General features: G+C 43.1%; 1 pseudogene; it reads right to left on the bottom strand.

Moving 5' to 3' along the window:
• Nucleotides 1–214: 214 nt before the first annotated feature.
• Nucleotides 215–1,771, bottom strand: LOC149865781 (zinc finger and BTB domain-containing protein 43-like; annotated as a pseudogene).
• Between the last annotated feature and the right edge of the window lie 5,181 nt (nucleotides 1,772–6,952).

The raw sequence follows: 6,952 nt of genomic DNA, 5'->3' as shown, positions 1-6,952 counted from the left end.
GCTTGGGCCTTACTATGTGTTTATACAATACCAAACAGAACAGGATGCCCACCACCACCACCACAACTGGCCTCACTATTTACAGATTAAAAGAGTCCTGTGAATTAGCTATTTAAACATCTCTTTTGCATCTAGAACTTGTGGAGTAGAATTATTAGCTGGACAAAAAAAAATTGTGTAAGTCAGCAACACTCTTAGTACTTTAAAAAAAATGTCACAATACCAAGTACCAAACAGTATTTGCATAATTAGCTAGTTTGGCTTGCTCTGCTAAACAGAAGTTACTATGTTTCAGTTCATCTGTAGTATTTTGTTCAACTTTGGTAGCTTGGTATGATTTACTAAAAGGAGTGACATACCAATGAAAATTGTCCTGCCACATAAATCTTTGTCCACAGACGTTACGCTTATACAGTTCGATTCCTGTGTGGATTTTCATGTGGCCAACAAGGTGGTGTTTCATTTTGAATTTTTTACCACAGACCGCACAGCCATAAGGCGAAAGGCCAGGGTGCATATTCATATGCTGATTCCTCTGGCTCCTGTGTGTAAAGCTTTTACCACACCGACAGGGATCTAGTTAGTCAGCATGCCAGAATCCAGAAAGGGAGGTATCTTCTTTAATTCCTGAAGCCATTTCAGTTTTTTCACCGTACCCTGCTGTTATCGTAACGTCCAGTCTGTGAACGCTTATATTTCCATCTGCCTTTTCACCTGAAACTTCTTCCTTAGAAGAGCCACAGAAACCAACTTGCTCATCATAGTTACTCTCATCACCCTGTTCATCAAATTCTAGTTCCATCTTTGTCACTTATGTGAAAGCCTTCAACACCTGAAGACTAGATAGGATGCTTTGGCTAAATGGCATCCATGGACTCAGAGATCTGGTACTCCACACAAAGATTATCTATGCCTTCAGTCCTGTTCAAATCTTTATGGTTTCACATGGATCCAACATTTGTGTGACGTGATGCTGGGTTTGCCGTAGAGAGGTTTTGTATGCTGATATTCTGCACTGTCACTAGCTCCCTCTTTGCCATCTTGATTTGTCATTGCTGTGCTCAGTCTGTCATGTTCTGTTGAAAAATTACTGGGAAGGTACTCATTTTCTGTTGCTTGAGATGACAGCTCATCTTTAGAGCTTTCTTCTTAATTTTCACCAACCCTTAGCTCTTGCCCTTTGTGGAAGTCAGGCTGTCCACCAGAGCCCAGCTCAACTGTTTCAGCAATGCCATTATAACTGCTACTTCTTGGGGACTTCTGATGACTGCCATAATTCATCTTCTGGCAAAGCACTGATGAGCTCCCTTCTAGCACTTCAGTACATTTGACTACTATAGGCCACATCTGAAGAAAGCTTGCTGTAGTTGAATCACTGACATTTTCTGGGGCAGGCATAACCAGGCAACCCATGTAAGTAGACAGAAGAATATTCTGAAATTCTTTTGAATTCATCACATCAGGGAAGATGGTTTGTTTGCTATTTTTCAGGAGCACTTGGTCGCACAAGTATGGGGAGCTGGCTGCAAGGACAGCCTTATGGGCTCCAAGGAGATGGTCCTGAACTACAATGGAAACATCACATAAGTATTCTTGCTGGCACTACTCATTCAGCTTCCATAAAATGGTACAATAGAGAAGTCAGGAAATTCCACTCAAAGAGCTTGACCCAGACTCCATTTCATTACAAATTAGTGCTGTGCTCACAATATTGAGGTCTCTCACATAATGGGGCCTGGTGCTTGGCAGTGGACACTTCCATTCCCGCCATGACACCCTGACCCCAGTTGGGCAGCACCCAGAAGTTCAGTAAACACAAAGTTTAAGCTTCCAAACATCAACAATTTAATATATCACAAGATCCAGTTCAAGCCATAGTTTATCAGTTCAAACCAAAGGCTACATATTTTCAGCTGTGTTTCAAATGCAGTTTTTACTGGGTGGTGATGGGGAGGGGTTGGGGGGGTTTTTTGCTTTGTTTTTTTACCCTCCTCTTCTCCCTTCCTCTACTGTGGCTGTGAAACATAGGCAACTCATTTTAGTTACAGACTGTATTAGGAGCAGTGGTCTTAAGGTTGGCACTATTGTAAGTTAGGTGGTGCATGTAACTTGCTTTTGGACCCAGAAATAGGATGACAATCTATGCAAGTGTATTTGGCATTTAGCAGTACACTAGCATTCCACTATGGTATTTGAATTCCACACTGTTGGGCTTCTCAGCCTCTCTTTAAACACTCCTGGCAGCTTGCATGATAGGCCTGTTTGTCCTGTGTAAAAGTGTGGGTCAGGCCCACCACATAACGTAGTAGCCCCGACTAACTGGGGATGTGCAGGTGGGTCAAAATTTCAAAAGTAGTGTACTCTTACAGGGACACCAAGCAAAGAACCCCAGACAGCACCCACTGACTCTCAAAGGTGACTGGAGAGCTGGAAGCTACTGCCCAGTGGTGCTTTGCTTGCAGATGGGAACAGAGGAGACCCAGGAAAATGGCCCTGCAGTCCCTGGGGTCCCTTCTGGCTAGAGCCTCCTTTCTGGTGATAGAGGGCCAGCTTGGCCAGGGCCAGCAGGAAGCTGACCAGGCGGTCCCGGGGCCTGGTGGGGCCATGGAAGGGGTGTGCAAAAATAAATAAGTGCAGGGAAAAGTGCAGCCAGCACCCCAATAAGAGGTTCTGGAGGAGGAGGTGCAGGGGCTGCAGCCTGGTGCACTTGAGGAACATGTGTGCAAGTGTCTCCCTCTATCCACAGAATGGACACCTGTTGAGAGCAGGCATAAACCATGCCAGATACACTGCTTACTGATAGGAATGATCCTCGTACCCCAACAAATTTGCAAGCCCTTGTGTATTCTCCCTTACTTCTTTAGAGAATTCTGGGTCCAGAAGCACAAGCAATCCAGCCAATCTCCATCTGATTTCAGAGTCCTCTGATAAGGAAGACCACTTGCTCCTGAAGGCCACTTGTAGTATTTCTTCTTTGGAGTGTCACAGTAACTAACCTTGGTAACTATTAAATTCGTAGCCTGAAATTTGCAGGGGAGCCCAAGGAGCACTGATTATCTAATAGCAAGCAGCTCTCCGGCAGCTGCAAGGGCTTCAGTTGCAGAACAAGTCTTGTAGCCAGTAGCAGCTCCTATAAACTGGCATCAGAATCTAAACAGCACCCATAATCTATAGGATGTGAAGGCTCACCAGTCTTTGTCTAGTGAAGTGAAACATACTATCCAGATCTTGCTTGGGAAGGGAGGTCTACAGTGGGCTTGGTCATCTTGGCAAATGCTAAAGAGAGGTGCACTAAGAGACATTGGGCATAAGAGTGAGTTGAGCCATAGCTGCTCTTTTTCAAAAGAATATCCTGTCCTTGTGATGACCTTGAACAGAAGGCAATTCAGCTGGCCTGAGGCTTACCCCTATTCTTCTAGAATATAATAATATTTACAAGTGCTGATGGATGAAAAGCTTCATTCTTGAGATTTTGATATCATCTGTCTTGGTGAATGATTTTCCCCCTATCTCCCCAGGTGGGAAGGGCTCCATGGTGTCATCTAGATGTCATCAGTGGAAGCATCTACACATGTGCTTGAATGCACAGTAGCCTATTTTACTTTGCAATAAAGCAGCACATACAAGTGCTATTATGCTAACATGCAGTAAAATAAGCTACTGTGCATTAAGCATCACCTAAAAGGCATGTGTTTGCACTACTGCTTGTTAATTTTGTTCCTCACATTGGAGGTACTACATTTTAATGTGCATTGGGAAAAGTGTATTAGTGGACATGTAAACATGCCCAGTGTGTCATAACACTGAACTTGGAATAAGACTTCCAGTCCAAGGTTGGAATTAAATTGAATTATGTTCTTTCATATAATTGTCCTTTTACCAGAAATCTATTACTTGCCTGTTAGCCTTTGTTTGGATTATTACTGTCTCCATGAGGAATTTAGTGTCTTCCCTAGACTAACAGCTCTATATGGACCATATTTAGAATCTTGTAAGGGCTGGCTTAAAAGAATTCTTCTTGGTGTCCCTTTGTACCTGTTCCTTTTTATTTAAGAATAAGACAGCCTTAGTCTTTACATCTGGATTACTATGTCCAGTTTTGGGTCTCCCACTACAGAAATGATGTGACCAAATTGGAGAGAGTCCAGTGGAGGGCAACAAGAATTGCTAGAGGGCTGTAGTTTATGAAAGAGGCAAAAGGAACGGGGTTTATTTAGTCTAGAGAAGGGTGCTTCCAAAGAAGTTGGAGTTAGACTGTTCTCAGTGGTGGCAGATAACAGAACAAAGAACAATAGCCTGAAGTTGCAGCAAGAGAAGTTTAGGTTAGATATTATGAAAATCTTTCTTGCTAGAAGAGTAGTAAAGCAGTAGAACAAGTTACCCAGAGAGGTGAGGAGCGGTTATGGAGTCTCCATCTTTAGAGAGGTTTTTAAGACCTTGGTAGACAAAACTTTGGCTGAGATGATAACGCTGGGGATGGTCCTGCTTTGAGCTGGGTGTTGGACTAGATGACTTCCTGAGGTCCCTTCCAACCCTAATTTTCTATGATTTTCTATGAGTCATGGAATTAGAACAGATCACAGGGTGTCTGAGATCTCTTGGAGTTTTATCTGTGCATATAGAAACATGTTAGTAAATACTTATGGTTGTTAGTGTTTTGTTTTTGGAATCTGTTCCAATCAGTAATTCAAGTAGTGGATTTAATTCCCTCATTGAATCCAGAAGACTAGTAGTAATTATCATTTTTGCTTTAAGCAGATATTCTAAGATACTGTAACAAATATTAGATGGTCCTGTTAGAACACTTTTTATTAATGGCTGCATCTGTACTGTAATTACAGCAACAAATACTTGATAAGAATACTTCACATTTTAGCCATCAAGGGAGGAATTCTAGCTGCCCCATGCTGGCTGACTGGTAAATTCTGCTGGTTCTAGCAAAGAACCTCTTTGGCTCTGCCTTATCCTTGTAAATATTACAATCTGCATCATCCAGAAACATACCTGCATGCTTTTCAGAAACTTTACCTACATGATTCTTACCTGTCCCAAAACAAAGAAATTCTAAGTCAACTGCTTCCTGCTTGTTTCATGGATGTTGACACCCTCCAAGAACTCCAGCAAATTGGAGATGCAGGATTTTACTTTTTTTAAAAATACCATGTTGTTTTTTTCTTCACCAGATCGTATTTGTCCATGTGACTGCAGATTTTATTCTCTGTTGTAGTTTCTACCAACTTGCCAAGAATGGAAGGGGGCCTCATTGGTCTGTAATTCCCAGATTACCTCTGGACCCCTTTTTGGAAAGTGGGTGTTATGTTGGCAACCTACCAGTCCTTGGGCACAGAAGCCATTTGCAACTCTGGGTTACATATAGTTGCCAGCAATTCTTTAATTTCACCTTTTTGTTCCTTAAGAACTCTTGGGTGAATATCATCCAGTCCTGGTGACATTAGTATTCATTTTATTGATTTGCTCCTAAATTTCCTCTGCTGTTACTTCAACATGGTCCAACTCTTCAGATCTATATACTGGAATGTATTCATCTCTACTGTTACATTCAGACACAGCCCCATCCCTGCCTGGGCTGAGCCAAGTAGCAGCTCACTCCATGGGACAGGAAAAACATCACTGGGCACTGCAGACAGACAATGCAGCCCCAGCCCTGCCTGCACTGCACTGCCACCTTCCCCTGCAGGGAGTCTCAGGGAGGTCTTTCCCTGCTGCCGGAACTGCGGCTCCAGCATCTGCAGCAGCACATGTCATGGCACCAGGCAACAGCATGCTGCCCTGTGCACTACGCTCCGGCCCGCTCTCCTTGGACAGGAGGCAGGAAAATGGGGAGGAGGCTAGAGCCAGGGCTGGGGCTGTCCAGGGTTCTGACCAGGGCAGGCTGATGTGGTCACCCAGCAAGCTGAGTTACAGTGCCTTAAGGCGTTAATGGCTGCATGTGTATGTGCCAGCCTACAAACCACTTACTGAGCAGTAAATTACTGTGCAGTAAATGCACATGTAGACACATCCTCTACCTAATTAATTTAGCTAGACGTAGTTTAGCTATTGGTGGTCTCCTCAGACACATTGTCTAATTTATTCACATTCCCCACTCTGACTGTTAAACTCTACATTTGTGTGGTAATCCCAGATACCTTTAGTGATTATGTCTGCCCTCTTACGTATGCAGACCACATAACTTGACTGCACCTCTTTGATAGGTGTTTAGGTGTACTTTGAGTCAGACATACCTACTAAATTCTATGATTGCTGGAATGGCATCCTTGTTGACTTGGTGCATAAGACCTCTGAGACAAAACTTGATGAGATTTTTGTGGTCTATCTTTGGATCAGCAACTTTTAATGGGGTGCAAATGACTCAGTCTGCCCAGTTGGAGATACCTGCAGAACATCAGAGCCATGACCCCTCTATCTTGCTTGTATTCTGGGGTCCCTGGTCTATGTTGCCAAGTGCTGTACGTCAGGGAGCTTCAACAGCATTCTGTACTAGAGTCTTGGCAGTGGGGGTGGGGAATAGCCTCTCCAAAGCCCCCAGTTCCTCTGGTTTTTATTTTCCAACCTGTTTATCCAACCATTTGATTCTTCCAATGAATATACACAGAGAAAGCTTTTCTTTCTCCACTTCATTTTGGTTAGTAATGTTTGTGGCTGCCATGTTTTCTGTGATCATCTGACTTGCCATTCTCACACTTGCTTTTAGATTTTAATTATTCACATTCAGTCTAATTCAGGGCATTTCATTATTCCATTACATATCATCTGAATAATCTTTCCTCTAGAAGTTGGAGTTGGGGCAGGGAGAGGCTTTAGTACATCACAATACCTGGCCTAGTATTTGGAGTTCCTAGATTTTTACCACATCTTTGATGCAGACTAGGTCCACTCATGGCTTAATGATATAGGCTCAATATCACTATAATTTTGAGCTTTAATATAA

This window comes from Crocodylus siamensis, chromosome 4 (assembly GCF_052110815.1).
Source record: "Crocodylus siamensis isolate JL-2025a chromosome 4, ASM5211081v1, whole genome shotgun sequence".
Classification (NCBI taxonomy): Eukaryota; Metazoa; Chordata; order Crocodylia; family Crocodylidae; genus Crocodylus; species Crocodylus siamensis.
This window is presented reverse-complemented; position numbering and strand designations above follow the sequence as displayed.